A 15662-nucleotide genomic window follows, 5' to 3' on the forward strand; every position below is an offset into this window, starting at 1 on the left:
TGAGAACAATAGACCCTAAACAGTGCTCCGGGGAGAGGGTGACAGTTTGGTGTTCGCTGTCTCTGTAGGTGACGGGATAGAGAACAGGACGTTGACTTCAAAGCAGAAGCATTGCCCCCAAGAGCTCCCGAGGAGTGACCCTCGGGCTGGTAACAAGAGCCAGGTGGCCCGGCCAACAGGGGAGACCGCTAATCGCACAGGGAAACATGCTCGTTCCCCACAGACGGGTTCTGGCAGGGATGACCAGCCCGGGGAGAGAGGTCAAGGCGGCTCCTCCGGTGAGGGAAGAGCGATGAGGCAGAGAAGACAGGACGGCGTGAGGCGGGATTAGGGTCTCAGGCCGTGGGGTGCGCCGGGTGCCGACAAGCGGCACCTGTGTCTGCAGTGTGGGAAATCCTTCAGTCGCAGCTCCAACCTACTCAAGTACCGGTGCACCCACAGCGGCCACAAGCCGTACACGTGTGGCTAGTGTCTCAAGGCCTTCAAGGGAGCGTCCCAGCTCATTCACCGCCAGCACGTCCACAGCAGGGAGAAGCCGTTCCCTTGCCAAGAGGGCAGGAAGGCGTTCCAGGGACGCTCGGGTCTCAGCCTGCACCGCCGGGCGCACGGCGGCGGCGAGCGGCCCTACGCGTGCGGCGAGTGCGGGAAGGCCTTCGGAGGCGCTCCCCCCTCTTCAAGCACCGGGCGACTTGCGGCGAGGGGCGGCCCTGCGGGTATCCGCACTGCGGGAGGGTGTTCCGGAGCCGCTTGTCCCTCCCGGAGCACCGGCGCGCCCCGGGCGGCCAGCGTGGCCTAGCCTGTGAGGGGCAGTGTGGCGCGGCGGCCCCCGCGCCAGCCACGGGGGTGGGAAGCCCTCGGAGAAGAGCGACAGGGGAAAGGCGCCGGCCTGTTTGGGTGCGAGGGCCAGAAAGTCCGGGGACACCGCGAATGCGCGGCCACCGGCAGTACAGCCTGTTCGCCTGGGAGAGGGCCCGCTTTAAAGCCTGGGGCCTCCCGCTCCCCTGCCTTTGATCGCTGAGGACACGACTGAAGCACAGAGACCTCAGAACAGATCCATGTTCTGTGCTGGAACTGCACAGATGCCCCTACCCCACGCGGGTCAGCGCTGCGCTCCAGCAGGGCCCTGTCGTGGGCACAGCCGCCTCCGGTGAGGGACGAGCGGCCTCTCTCGTGTCGTGGGACCATCCGCTTCGCTCCAAGACTTCTTGGTGTTTCCAGGTAAAAGCACTAAAAGCACTTTAATCCTTTCAGAGCTCATCAACGGGGGGGGGGGGGGGGGGGGGGGGCTGACGGAATTCTACAACTAGACTGTGGCCAGCCCGTGACATCACCTCAAATGCATCAAGAAACTGTCCGAAAACGGCCTTGGGCGAACACATTCGTGGACAGCTCACGCTCAGGTGTCAGGCTGCGGGAAGCGATGTCTCCTCTCTAAGCCCGCAGCTCCATGGGAGGAAACAGGACACTCTGCCATCATGCTGACTGGTGGCCGGCTCTTTTTCCAGGCCCTCTGTCCCCATGCCAGAGAGGCGCAGCCTTCTCCTTTGAGAAGCAGCCCCCGGGGCCCATCTTCTCAGAGCCCTGGGGCGGGGCAGGGGAGTCAGGGGACACTCTGGTCCCTCGCAGGAGCAGGCTCCGGGCAAGACCCCGCACGAGCTGGCCTGCTGCTATCCGTCTCCTCCCACCTGGTGCCCCGGGCTCACCCTACTTACTGCCGTCTGCCTCACACACCCCAGCAGCACAGACCAGCCTGGCCTCTCTGCCCCTCCTCCCCACCCTCAGTGCCTAAAGCTTCACACTTAGCTGCTCTCCCTCAAGTGGCCACCTCTTGTGGCTGGTGCCGATCAGGAACAAAACAAGACGGGCTACAAATTTGCACACAGCATGCCCAGTGATGGCTCTCTCATCGGACCTTTCGTATGATATTTCTTACAATACTGCACGTTCACTTGCTTTCAGCATTTTTGTATTCAGGAGTAACGTAAGCTAGAGATTTCGGCCATATAAGGAAGGGTGTTGGTGAATCGCTCCTGAAATAAGAATCCTGCCAACCCTGTGAGACCTCAGGCAGGAGAAAGAGACACCCCATGGGTGCGATGGGTGCGGTGGTGAGCCTGGCCCCTCTTATCCCTCCCTCCTCCCCCTGAGCCCCACGGAAACAGGGCGGCCCCTTCAAATGGCACTTTCCTGCAGCCTCCTGCTGGCCAGGGGGTGGCGGCTGCTGGCAGGCTCTGCCCTGTTCTGTCCTCACCGTCCCCAGAGCCGGGTTCAGGAGTTCGGCCCCTGGGTGCTCTCAGCCCAGCGTCCTGGTTGGCTTGCCTCCACCTTCCAGCCCCCTCCACTGCCGGGACCTCTGGCGGGCAACTGGTAGGTATGCTGAGCACCCCCTATGGGCCTCTGAGGATCCTGTGCGCCTTCCCTGCCACACAGTGAGAGGCTCAAAGCACCCTCAGGACAGTGTGGGGAAGATCTGGAAATACAGGATTTCTTCTGACCATGCTTCTTGGAGCTCCAGTCACTAGGACGGCTCCAGGAGCAAGAGATACAGATAGATAGAAACACATTGACATAGAAGTTTTATATAGCTATATTAGAATGATTTTTAGACACGACTTACAGAAAGTTCTAGAGTTCTTGCAACTTGCTTTTATCTCAGAGCCCCTTTCACAGGGTCTGTGTCCCCTTGTCCTTCGATTGCCTTCTGCTCTTTGTGTCACATTCATCTTTGTCGGCACCTCAGAAACATGAAGTATTAAGGCCACTGTCTTTGAAGTCCACGGACAGGACGTGTGGAAGCACGTGTTTTTATGAGGCGCGATCTTTGCCAGGGCTGGGGTGGATTCAGGAAGCCAATCCCAGTGCAGAACAAGAGACAGTGGCAGGAGGCATTCGGATGACAACTGCCACGCGGTGGTGGGAACTAGAAAGAGATCAGATCCCGGGGCTCTGATGTCTGTTTCCATCACCGGAGTAAGTGAGCCGTCTCAACTCTGCAGGCCAGTCAGTAACCGGCTTCACTAAAGAAGAGTCATAGCCCCCGTGGAATGTCATCCCATGGGTTCTACTGGATGAGCCACCTTGATTTTGTGGTTTTCTTTCTAATGTGCTCTGAAATTGGGCTCCCACACAACTGGACGCAAAAGCTCACGCTACTGGAGGACATCCTGCCGGCTTTCCAGTCCCTTCCCCAAGAACTTCCCTGGACGTCGGCCCCATCGCGCTTCTCGACTGGTGTGCTTCAGGGACGGCCCCGTAAGACACGGTGCCAGCGCACAGTGTGTCTGACGTTGAGACCACTCGCCCTGTGAAACTGTGCAGACTTTCCAAGAGCCGTTTAAATGCTGTGGCGGTGCCTCCACGTAACTGGTGAATTGCCTCGACCGCATTCATTTACTTCGGGCACGAACGAATGAGGGTCTAAGAGTGCTGGCCTTAAAGGAGCCCTCTCATGCTGTAAAGTAACCAGATGGCAGTTGGGCTAAAGGTCCCAGGAAAAACTCTAAGTGTGGAATTGTAGGGGAAAGCCAAGACACTACATTGGCGTTAAGGGAAGGCAGAAACCCTGGAGGGCGAGACACATGGGCATCAAGAGCTGCCACCCCCGGCCGGTGGGACACCGTGACTCAGATCAGGAAGGACAGAGTGGCGCATCCGTCCCCCGAGAGACCCAGCTGTGTCTTCCTCCCAGTTGCTTCTTCAGGCAACATGGCGGCACGCACACTCACTCGGGTGGCTGCCCCGTCCAGCCCCGTGCGGGCCTGTATAGAAGGTGGCTCCACCTTCACACTTCCATGGTTTGCTTCGTGGCCTCCCGCTGTGGGGGGACTCCAGGGTGGACACCTGTCTGTACTATAGGCCCTGCAACCTCTCCATCTCCGTCTTCCCCCAGCCATGTTTGAGGTCCTCGGCCCTTTCCTCTGTCCTTTATCTCTGATGGTCATTGAGCCACCAGATCCCGTCCGCCCTCGATTATGGTTGCCCCAGCTGCGCCTGCCTGCGTGCGGCCGTGTTTGAGTTGCAAGGGCGGTCCTGCAGTTGTCACCTGACTGACGGCAGCATCCTTGTCTGGGGCTTTACGTAGGCCCGGGAACATAGATCTCCACAAAACGGACCGTGTCTACAACCTTGCTCGGATTGTAGCTCGCGAGACTAGCTCTGCTTTGCAAAGCTGGCAGGTGCTCCAAACAAAGAGATAGGGAAGGCTGTGTTCCCTGTGACTGTGTGGCTATAATCCCAGACTTGCCCCCAAGGGAGGGAAAAACAGGCCTGGGAAGGGGGCTCTCAGGATTGTGTTGCCATTGTCGCCAAACATCCTTAGCTTCTACGTGTTTGCTTTGCTCTCGCTCCCGAGGTTGGTTCTGCAGGTGTTACGGCAGCAGGGGCGCAGCGGGATGCCTACAGCACGGCTGATTCTCCGTAAACGTCTCAGGACGGGCCAGGACCTTCACTCCTTTCCTCAGCCGGAGGAGCACAGCAGGCTTTCAGGTGGGGATGCTACTACGTGTATGTCTTGTCAGGCGGCAGGGACAAGTGCGTCTTGAAGCCACGGCCAGAGCGAGCAGCAGGGGGGCTCTTGAAACGGGAAGGAGAGGTGGAGGGATTTCAGGCAGGGTAGGGGGAAGAAGAGAGGGCACATGGCGTGGTCAGGAACCCCCAAAAAGCAGAGGGATTTGGGTAGGACTGTTGGGGGGCAGATGGTCATGAGAAGCAGAGTGCAGAAAGCCTCGGATGCCAGACGAAGAACTTTCATCTCCACCTGCTTCCTGATGAGGAGCGATTTTTTTTTAACATCAAAGAATTATTCTAACATTGAGGAGGGGACGTTAGTGTATATCATAACCTCTAGAGCGCGTGACTCTGAAGGCTGGCCACCAAGTATACACACGACAGTCAGCCAGATGCTTCTGATGTTCATTAGGTGTTGACCCGGGACTCTTTGACGTGAGCACCTCAAATGACGTTCTCAGGAATTGCCACTTGCTGTGGGCTCACTAGCTCATCCCCTCTCATGCTCCTACTGATGTGTCTATGACTTCACAACACAGGGACCCCCCCCCAGGATTTGCAGGTCACCGATTCATCTTTCTTTGACCGCCTCATGTAGAGGTATCATCCTGCGTGGGCCACAAGACCTGTTGAATGCTTGCTGGTGGACATTTGGGTTGTTTCCAGCCTGGGGCCGTGACAAATAAAGCTGCTATGAGCACTTGAGTGCAGTTTGTGTGTGTGTGTGTGTGTGTGTGTGGATATGTCTTCATTTGTCCTGAGCGTACAGCTAGCAGTGGGGGTAGGTCTTATGGTAACTCTACGTGTAACTTGGTGACAAGCCGCCAGACTAAGTTTTCCTAAACACCTGCCCCGTTTTACATCCCTACCAGCAGCGTCTGCGGGTTCTGGTTATGACACGTCGTCCTTAACGCTTATCTGTCCTCTTCATTCCAGCCATCCTGGGGGGGGGGGGGGAGGGGCGGGGGCAATGAAATGGTATTTAATTGTAGTTTTGATTTTTATTTCCCTCTTGGCTAATGATGTTGAGCGTCTTTTCCTGTCCTTCTGAGCCACTCATATATCTTCTTTGGTAAACGGTCTGTTCAAATCTTGTGCCCATTTTTAATTGATTTGTTTGTCTTATCATTTAGTTGTAAGAGTTCTAGATACAAGTCCTTTGTCAGGTATGGTCTACAAATATTTTCTTCCAGACTGGGGCTTTGCCTTTCTATTTTCATAACAGTGAGGGTTTGTTTTGGTTTTGTTTTTGTTTTTGTTTGTTTATTTTTTTTTTTGAAGAGCAGAAGTTGGTTTATTTGACGAAGCCCAATGTCTGGATTTTTTAAATTTTATAGTTTGCACAGTTAAGAAGTCTCTACAAAACTCGACTTCGTACGATTTGATCCTGTTTTCTTCTAGAAGTTGTAGGGTTTTTGCTCCTACATTTAGGACTATGATCCATTTTGAGGTAATTTTTGTGTGTAGTGTCAGGTGAATTCACAATTTATTTATTGTTTCTATACGGAGATCCAGTTTCTCCAGCACTGTCTGTTGTAAAGATGATCTTTTCCCCAATTGAGTGGCCTTGACATCTTTTATATTTTTTTATTTTTTTTAACATTTCTTTATTAATGAGAGACAGAGAGACACAGAGCGTGAGCAGGGGAGGGGCAGAGAGAGGGGGAGACACAGAATCCAAAGCAGGATCCAGGCTCCGAGCTGTCAGCACAGAGCCCGGCGCGGGGCTCGAACTCACAAACTGTGAGATCATGACCTGAGCCGAAGTCGGTCGCCCAACCAACTGAGCCACCGAGGCGCCCCAAATTGTCTGGACATCTTGCTTGAAAATCTATTGGCTGTGTGAAAGTCTACTTCTGGACTCATTGTGGTGCCCCATCAATTGGCTTGTCTATTTTTATGTTACATTTTTTTTTTTTTTTTGGTTACTGTCGCTTTATAAATAGTCTTGAAATCGGGTAATGTGAATCCTCTGATATGGTTCTTTTTCAGACTTGTTTTGTCTATCTTAAGTGTGTCTCACTTCTGCATGAGTTTTAGAATACCTTGTCCATTCCTGTGGGGGAGGGGGGGAGAAGCCTGCTGGGATTTTGATTGGGATTGCATCGAATGTATACATCCTTCTGGGGAGGACAGACATCTGAACACCCTGAGACCTTCAGTCTGTGGACCTAACATAGCTCCTCATTCAGGGGCCTTCCCTCCTTCCTCTCGACAGCAGCTTGCGATTTCAGGGTCCAAGCCCTGCACACGTGTTAGCATTTCTTGATTCCCACGTTGTTGCAAAGGCCCTATTTGTAAATAAGGTCGCATTCTGAGGTACTGGGGGCTAGGACCCCAACATACCTTTTGGGGGGACATGATCCACCTCATGGCATCACCCAGTATCCATTCCAGCCTTCTTCTCTGGGGAGAAGATCCCAGTTTTGTTCAGGGCATCAGTAGGCTCAGCCTCAAGTGACGGGTCATGACAATCCTGTATCCAGCTTTCCCCAGCCTCTCTTCCAGCTAAGGGGGGCGGGGGGCATGTGATCCGCTGTGACGGAGACTTAAGTGGAAGTCTGCTGGGAAAGTTTCTGGAAAAACTGTTGCTTTCTTGGTATAAGAGGACAGGTGTGGTTATCCTTGCCCTTTCCCCCTTCTGTCCTTGAATGTATATGTGATGGCTGGAGCTTCAGCAGCTATTTTGTGATCACGAGGCAAAGCTAAGCTAATTAGATACTGGGCCTCACCAATGCCCTGCTGCTGAACGAGCAAGCTACCCTCCAGATTCCTTACATAAGAAAATTAAACCTGGATTTAATCACCACAGTCAGGTTTTCTATTACAGATGATCCTCGAATAGCATGGGAGTTAGGGGTGCTGGCCGCCTGCACAGCTGAAAATCCATGTGTAACTTTGACTCCTCAGACCTTAACTTCTAATAGCTGACTGTTGACCAGAAGCCTCAACAATAACATAGACAGTCGACGAACACATATATTTTGGATGTTACGTGTATTATATACTGCATTCTTACAAAAAAGTAAGCTGGAGAACAGAGAATGTTATGAAGAAAATCGCAAGGAAGAGAAAGGACATTTACAGTCCTGGATTGTATTCAACAAGCAGAAAATCTGTATTTAACACACAGTGGTCTCCTGGACTTGTGGGCACTTTCCCGATACACTGCATTTGTTCGTTTTTTTATCCCACCCTCATAGTCTGAGGAGACAGCCGAGATCTCCTCTACTCTCCTCCTCAACCTTGCTTTTCTCTTTACTCCTGTCTCTTTCTCTCCCCACCTCTTCTCTGCCTGCCTGACTCATTCTCTCTCCACCTCCTTTCACCTTGTTCCCACTGAACTAGCCAGAATATGGGAGAAAGTAAGTTATATATTAAGCGAGGAATATTTTAACTGAAAGAAAAGACAAAAGATTAATTTGATTCTTACTTCCTTGTTTCAATTTGATTTTGTTTTCCTCTTAGAAGTCTTTGCCAGAAAGGTGTTTGTTTTTTTTTTTAATCTTGGAACAATGGGTTCTCAGAACCACGAACGTGGGATGCACGGTTCTGTTTTATATTATAGCTGAGGCTGTTATCAAATATGGGCTGGGCTACGCAAAGGCGTCATAGGAACAAATGTGTGCTGACTCATGATCACAAAATGGCTGCTGAAGCTCCAGCCATCACATATACATTCAAGGACAGAAGGGGGAAAGGGCAAGGATAACCACACCTGTCCTCTTATACCAAGAAAGCAACAGTTTTTCCAGAAACTTTCCCAGCAGACTTCCACTTAAGTCTCCGTCACAGCGGATCACATGCCCCCGCCCCCCTTAGCTGGAAGAGAGGCTGGGGAAAGCTGGATACAGGATTGTCATGACCCGTCACTTGAGGCTGAGCCTACTGATGCCCTGAACAAAACTGGGATCTTCTCCCCAGAGAAGAAGGCTGGAATGGATACTGGGTGATGCCATGAGGTGGATCATGTCCCCCCAAAAGGTATGTTGGGGTCCTAGCCCCCAGTACCTCAGAATGCGACCTTATTTACAAATAGGGCCAGTCACACTGAATGACTGAAGACCCAGACACGGGGAGAAAATGGCCACATAAGGATGGAGGTAGAGACTGGAGTGACACGGCCACAACCCAAAGAATTTCTGGGGCCTCCAGCAGCTGGAAGAGGTGAGGACTGATCCTCCTCTAGAGCCTCTGGAGGGTATGCAGTCCTGCTGACCCCTTCCTTTCTGCCGGTCCTGCCTGAGCGCCCTCCCACGTGGCTGCTGCCAAGGTGGGTGCCATCCTGACCCCAGACCCCGGGACACCAGCCCCACGGCTCTTGCCACTGTGGCCGACTCTGTTCTCGAAACTACAGGGCACCTGGCTGGCCGCCTCAGTTTCCCAACTCTGCCCCCCTTGGGGATGGCTGCTTGCAGTTCCCTCCGTCACTAACCACCGGTTGTGTGGCGGGCCGTGCACCTCACTTTTCTTCCTGCGAAACTGAGGTTCTTTTACAGACGCAGGTTGTGATAAAGGGGAAGAGAGCCTGCGTACTTTCAGTCAACGGATCGACACTGAGGCCACGGTGAGCAAGAGAACATCCCTGCCCCTGTGGAGCCGGCCTTCTCTCCAGGGACTGGGCTGCTGTGTGCAGGGTGAGGGTGGGCTGGAATACGGCCGGGAGCAGGGGAGAGACAGTGAGAGGTGGTGGAAATGGCGGCTCGGGAGAGTGGACATTGAAGCAGGGACCTGGTTGAGGGGGGTGTCTGGAAAAGCAGTCCGGGCGGAGGGCACAGGCAGTGCAAAGGTCCTGGGGCAGTGCGTTGGCCTCCTGGGGCTGCTGTAACCAATACCACAAATCGGGTGGCTTAAAACAATATTTAGTCTCTCACAGTCCTCACCTCTTCCACCTGCTGCCGGTCCCCTGCATTCCTTGGCTTGTGGCTACATCATTCTAATCCTTGCCTCCGATGTCACCTGGCCTTCTCTGTGTCTGTGTCCCTCCCCTTCTGTCTCTTATAAGGGCACTTGCCATTGGATTTAGGACCTGGGCAGGTAAGTCTGGCTGATCGCATCTCAAGATCATCTCAGATGTAACTGTATCTGCAAAGACCAAATAAGGTCATATTCACAGGGTCCAGGGATTAGGACACGGACGGACCTTGCGCATGGCCCCATTCGGCCCGCCACGGATGGGAACGCACGTGTCGTGTTGTTCCGTGTGGCTGGAGCTCAAGGAGCCGGAAGAAAGGATGACGGAGGCCGCGCGAAGAGTACGTGCTCAACACGTAATCACCTTCCGGCCACGCTGCGCTGTCGCCGTTTACAGATGAAGCTGAGGCCAACCTGTTAGGTGACCCCAGCTGGTCACAGACTTGGGGAACAGGGAGCAGAGGGGCAGGACCCAGCACCCAGGCCCTGCCCCTGCACAGCCCACACCGGGTCCTTTCTCACCGCCATCCTGGGGCCCAGACCAGAGTAGGCACATGGCGGGGGGGGGGGGGGGGGGGGGGGTCAATGCCTCGTTGCTCTTTGTCGGTGAGCAGGCTCTCCAGGTTCTCAACCTCTCAGGCACCGGAGGGCAAGGACGGTGCTCCATGTACCCCAGTTGTCGGGGTCTGAGAATAGGTTTCTAGCCGTCAACGTTTTCTGAAGTGGCCGGAAAGTCTGCGCCCAGCCCTGTACCAGCCGGCCTCCTCCTGCCCTCCTGCCGGGTGGGCCACCAGCCCTTCCCTACCGCCATCACACCCGTCATCCTGCGCCAGCGGCCCCGCGCTTCCTGCCTTCTCTTCCCGGCCCGTGTGTCAGGCCCAGGGCAGCCAAACAAGCGCTTCCCCAGACTCCTAGTTTGGCCAGGTTGGTGGAGGTGAGAAGAGGCAGGGAGCCAGTAGGGGAGCTTGCTGGGGAGGGGACAACCCACCTAGGCATTTGAGAGGCCACGCGCCAAGTGTGCGGGCAAGCTGACCCTGGCATCCGGCAGACAGCGGCCCTCGCGAGCCTCTGAGCAGGGCCGTGTGCTGAAGGGCACTCCGGGCCTGCGGTCTACACCTTGGGGCTGCGCCCGGGGCGCCGCCTCGCTCAGCCTGCGCCGCTGGAAAGGCCAGTCAAATGCAAATGTGGCACGAGATTTCCCCGTCGGGAGACCTTTCTCTTGTCCCTTCCTCAGAGCACCTGGGTGAGAACCCTAAATAAGCCTCTGGCCAGCCTTTCGGCCCAGGAAGGTTCTTCTTAAGGGCCCCTTTGAAATGCAAACCCCGAGGAGAGTAGGCCCCTAGCGCTGGCTGCACTGAGAAGGCTGTCATTGTCCTTAGGATAAAGGGAATGCGAGGGCACAGAAGGCCCCCCTGACTACCAGGTGAACTGGCCGCCAGCTAGGACGGCGATCTTGAGAAGTGTGCATGGTTTTGTACACTAATTATACCCCAATAAAGCTGGGATGAAAAATAAAATTTCATTTTAGGGGCGGCTGGGTGGCTCAGTCGGTTACGCATCCGACTTCGGCTCAGGTCATGATCTCACAGTCCGTGAGTTCGAGCCCCGTGTAGGGCTCTGTGCTGACAGCTCGGAGCCTGGAGCCTGCTTCCCATTCTGTGTGTCCCTCTCGCTCTCTACCCCTCCCCCACTCGTGCTCTGCCTCTCAAAAATAATAAACATTGAAAAATTAATGAAAACAATTTTTTTTCATTTTAAATTAAAAGAGACAAGCCCGGGGTGGCAGGTAGGAGACAAAAAATAACGAGCAGGCTCCGAAAGGAAGCAAGGTAACACATGAGTAAAAACCTCGCTGAGGACACCAAGGCCCCTCGGCTGCTCCAGCCCAGACCCGGGAAGCAGGCGGTGCCTGGTGAACGTTGCTGGGCTCCCCGGAGAGCGGGAACATCTCAGAAGCCTCCAAACAAAAGGGAGCGGCCACAGCAGAAGCGGATATAGGTGGGCCAGCTCCCCAGGCAACTCTAGAAGCCGGAGGCTGGGGAAGTGGCCTCAGCCAGGTACACTGCAGCCTGCGAGCCCCACTCCCAGCCGAAGGCACCCACCGGGCAGGGGAGCAAAAACTCGGAAACTGTCCTGGAGGCTGTTATGCCCAGAATTCGTGATCCCCAAAGACCGCCAGGGAGCCAAGTCTGATGCAAAAGCAAAAGAGCCTTTATTCGAGCTAGCTGGAGCTCAATCCCCTACCTGCACCGAGGCAGCGGTGAGATACCGGGGAGAGAGAGCGAGTTTCAAAAGGACAAAGCTTTTATTGGGGCCTAGGGGCAGTTGGTGAGGTAATGGCTGTGGCCTCAGCCGATTGGCTGGGGAAGGCTCGTGGCCTCGGCCGATTGGCTGGGGAAGGGTCGGAGTCCTGTTACGCAGGTCGCTGGGCGTGTTTTGATCGGGAAGTTTGAACGGGTGAGCGGGAGGTTACTCAAGGGGAGGAGGCGTGGTCAAGGTGAAGGACACAAAACAAGATGGAGTCGGCCGGCGTAGGTCTGCCCTTTCAGAGGCCTCGGGAAGCAGTGGCGGGCCATCGAACTGGGCAGTGCTGTCTCAGTGAGTGACAGAAGGCCCAGGGAACAAAGCGCGGAGAACAGGCATTGAGCTGCTTCGTTCTCTGGGTCACCTTGGCTAGGCTAGGGTACCCACTTTTTGGACAAACGTGACTGGAAATGTCACCGTGAAGGGATTGTTTCGGATGGATGGACACCGAAATCAGTAGACCCCGAGGAAAGCAGATCAGCCTCCATGGCTCTTTCCTGCGTCTCCGGCCTCCAAAATCGTGTGAGCCATTTTCTTGTACTTATATCCCGCTGGTTCCGTTTCTCAGGAGAATCCTGACAGATACGGTCCTCGAGCCATAAGCACAAACACACAACAACTACATGCATAGAAACTGCAAGGCGGGCAGGCAGATGTCAATAGCATGCCATCATAACAGCATATTTTCATATAATGGCCTAGAACGGGATCGATGTCATAGTCCAAAACAAGTCAAAACGGAAAGGAGTCAAATAGCACAATTGTCGAACGAGATTCTGGAGGAATATAGAAAAGTGCACATGGCTTAAGGAGACACACGTTGTCACAGTCTGTGCAACGTGTTTTCAAAGTTATTTATACACTAGGCCCCTGTTATGGGTTGAGTGATGTCCCCTCCACGAAAACGACATGTCGGGGTCATAACCGCCAATACTTGTGGAGGGGACCTTATTTGGAGACGGGGTCTGCACAGAGATGATCAAGTTACCGTGCGGTCATTAGCGCGGGCCCCAATCCTGTAGGACTGGGTCCCCACGAAAAGGGGTAGTTTGGACACAGAGACATGCATACGGGGAGAAGGTCACGTGAAGATCAAGGCCGAGATCCGGGCGATGCTTCCACAGGCCGAGCAGCGCCGCAGATGGCCGGGAAGAGCCAGAAACCGGAGGAGAGGCCCGGAGTGGACTCTCCCTTGGAGTCGCCGGAAGGAGCCAACCCGGCCCACGCCCGGACCTCAGACTCCTCGTGAGCCAAGGAGTTTCTCTTGTGTGAGCCACTCACTGTGTGGTGCTGTTACAGCTGCCCTACGAAACTCACACAGCCCCCCAACAACCTTAAGCAACACATCCTCAGACCACTATCCAATACAATTAGAAATACATAGTAAGAGATGGTCACAAAGTCTTGACAACTCAGAAATTAAGCTAAATTCTACTCTGCAAGCATCAGCTCAGGGAAAAAATGAAAGCAAAAGGAGAAACATTTGTAACACAAAGCAAAGAGGAACGTTTCATAGCAAACCACAGAGACACAGAAGATCTCACTGGCAGAAAAGTTAGTCTTTGGCCTTAGCTATTCAAGATAGAAGATGAAAAAGATATGCATCTTCCCCTTAAGAAATTAGAAAAAAACAGAAGAAAAAGTCAACCCAAAGAAAATAGACAGATGGATTTAATAAAGATAGAAGTTGAAGCTAATGAAGCAGAAAACCAGAGGGAGAGAGAGAGGGAGAGACAGAGAGGATGCTCAAAATCCTGGGGTTTTTTTCTTTGAAAAGCCCAGCAAATGAGAAAGAGATTGCTGCAAACACTGAAGAAACAGGAAGAATTATGGCATCGCGCCTGAACGCCTGGCAGAAACTGACTTTATAGACCCTGAAACAACGAAGACGTGCTTGTGATATTTGTAAGCAGAATCTAATGAGATCCACTCATGTAGAATCATAAGCACGCATGTGTGAATGGGGCGCATCTAAGTATGTGGGGGGGGGCATCTTGAGGGGTGTGTTTGCACACCCGTGTGAGTCGGTGTGTGGGTGTGAATGGGGAGGAACGTGTGGTGGCAGGGTGCATGCGCAGGACCTGAGGTGCAGAGAGCAGGGTCCCCACGATGCAACACTGCTCTCAGGGACAGGGATCCGCAATATGAATTTCTTTTCCACACACTCGTGTGCCCCGTATGAATCCCATACAAGGCCAAGCGTCGTTTAGAGAAAACACAAACAGCGGGTAGCTTCCCTGAAGAAACGATGGCAGGAGGGCCGGCCGTGTCCTGTCTCCAGCTTTCTGCTCGAGGCTCGAGGTTCGGCTCATGGTGGCCCACTTCACACTTTGCCCTCATCACCTTGTTTCCTGCACCAAGACAACCTGAAAATGCTCCTGGCCTTGTTGTTTGGGTTCTCATCCCTCTGCATGGATAATTCCGTTTTCAATTGGCTTGCGTCGTTTCCCCCAGGAATGCTGCTGGTCACAGATACATCCCTATTGGCAGACACTGATGTGGCTTTGAAGCCAGTGACACATCTTGACAACAGGCAGGTGGCTGGCCAGAGTGAGCTGGAGTAGTGGTGTTGTTTCTCTGGGTCTGTCCCGTTTCAAGCCGCGTAATTACTGTGAGTGCCCACCCCCCACAACCTGCTGTGTCTCAAACGCTCGCTGTCACTGTTCAGCGGGGTGCCGTGGTATGGATGTGCTGCTGAGGGACACTTGGGTTCTTTCCAGTCTGGGACTGCTGTGAATAAAGCCGCCATAAACCGTCATGTGCAAGTCTCTGTGTGGACACATAAGGTCATCTCTGTCGGGTAAGTAAATACCTAGGAATGGAATCACTGGGGCATTATGGGAGGTGCACGTCTCACATTTTAAGACACGGCCAAACTGTTTTCCAAAGTGCTTGTATCATCTTACATTGCCCCCAGTTCTGCCACATCCTCGCCAGCACTTGGGATGGGCAGTTTTATATTTTAGCCATTCTAATAAACGCTAAACGTTCGGGAATTTGGGGAGCTGATTGGGAAACACCACCATTATTAGAGATGAAATTATGTGAACTCCCACTCACATTATATTAAAAACAAAGGAGAACCTAAAACCCCATCACGTCTTATTTCGCTGCACTCTACTGTTATGGATGCATTGACATCCACTTGGTAGGGACATACATTAACAGTACGTTAAGGTGAATCTCTTCCCAGCCCCACATTTGATGGCGTCATGTGGGTAACCTAGAATCGGCCTGGTGAACGTATTCACACCATGGCAATCAGCATACACAACAAACCAGGGCTTGGTCCATTATTATTTGTTGATTGTGTAAACTCGAGCCTGTAGTCAGTACATTGTGACTAGCAAAAAAAAAAAAAAAAAAAGAGGAACTACTCTTCCAATAGCAGAAACTATTATCCAATTCAGCTTTGGTGCTCGTGTCTCTGTTTCACTTCCTCTTACTCATTGAGATAAATGAAAATAGCCACCGACATTTACATGGGAACCACACTCGTTCACCAGCTGCAATCACGGGTTGGGTGTAGATACAAAAGTTCAGCAAAAGTCAATGAAGGGATTTGGTAAGCATGTTGCAAGATTTGTAAGGGATTTTGCAAAACTTTGGCCATATGGAACTTATAAATAGCATATTGTGCATTTTATTGTATATTTTGCGTGTGTGTAGTATTTTATTATTTGTAAATTGTGTGTTCACATTCTTCATATCGATAAAACTTATAATGAAGTTATTTATGTATGTACGTGTGTGTGTGTGTGTGTACACACACACACACACACACACACACACAGAGAGAGAGAGAGAGAGAGAGACAGAGAAACAGATATACCTATGTACACAGATACACGCATTCATGAGCGCATGCTTTCCAGCAGCAGCACGGCAGCCCTAGCCTGGCTGTGTGACGCACGAGGCACGACGTTCGGCCTGGCCCG

General features: G+C 52.9%; 1 long non-coding RNA gene across 9 annotated transcripts; it reads left to right on the plus strand.

The window, feature by feature from the left end:
* The first annotated feature begins 617 nt into the window (after window positions 1-617).
* On the plus strand, window positions 618-14952 carry LOC106978637 (uncharacterized). 9 transcript variants are annotated; one of them, XR_008289912.1, is made up of 5 exons: window positions 618-4485; window positions 8546-8779; window positions 9006-9073; window positions 9512-9543; window positions 9623-14952. It is a non-coding gene; the product is annotated as an uncharacterized LOC106978637 (long non-coding RNA). The 9 variants fall into 9 exon arrangements; XR_008289913.1 differs by having other exon boundaries at window positions 8546-8673; XR_008289909.1 differs by having other exon boundaries at window positions 8546-9073.
* The last annotated feature ends 710 nt before the right edge of the window (window positions 14953-15662 follow it).

This window comes from Acinonyx jubatus, chromosome X (assembly GCF_027475565.1).
Source record: "Acinonyx jubatus isolate Ajub_Pintada_27869175 chromosome X, VMU_Ajub_asm_v1.0, whole genome shotgun sequence".
NCBI classification, from domain to species: Eukaryota; Metazoa; Chordata; class Mammalia; order Carnivora; family Felidae; genus Acinonyx; species Acinonyx jubatus.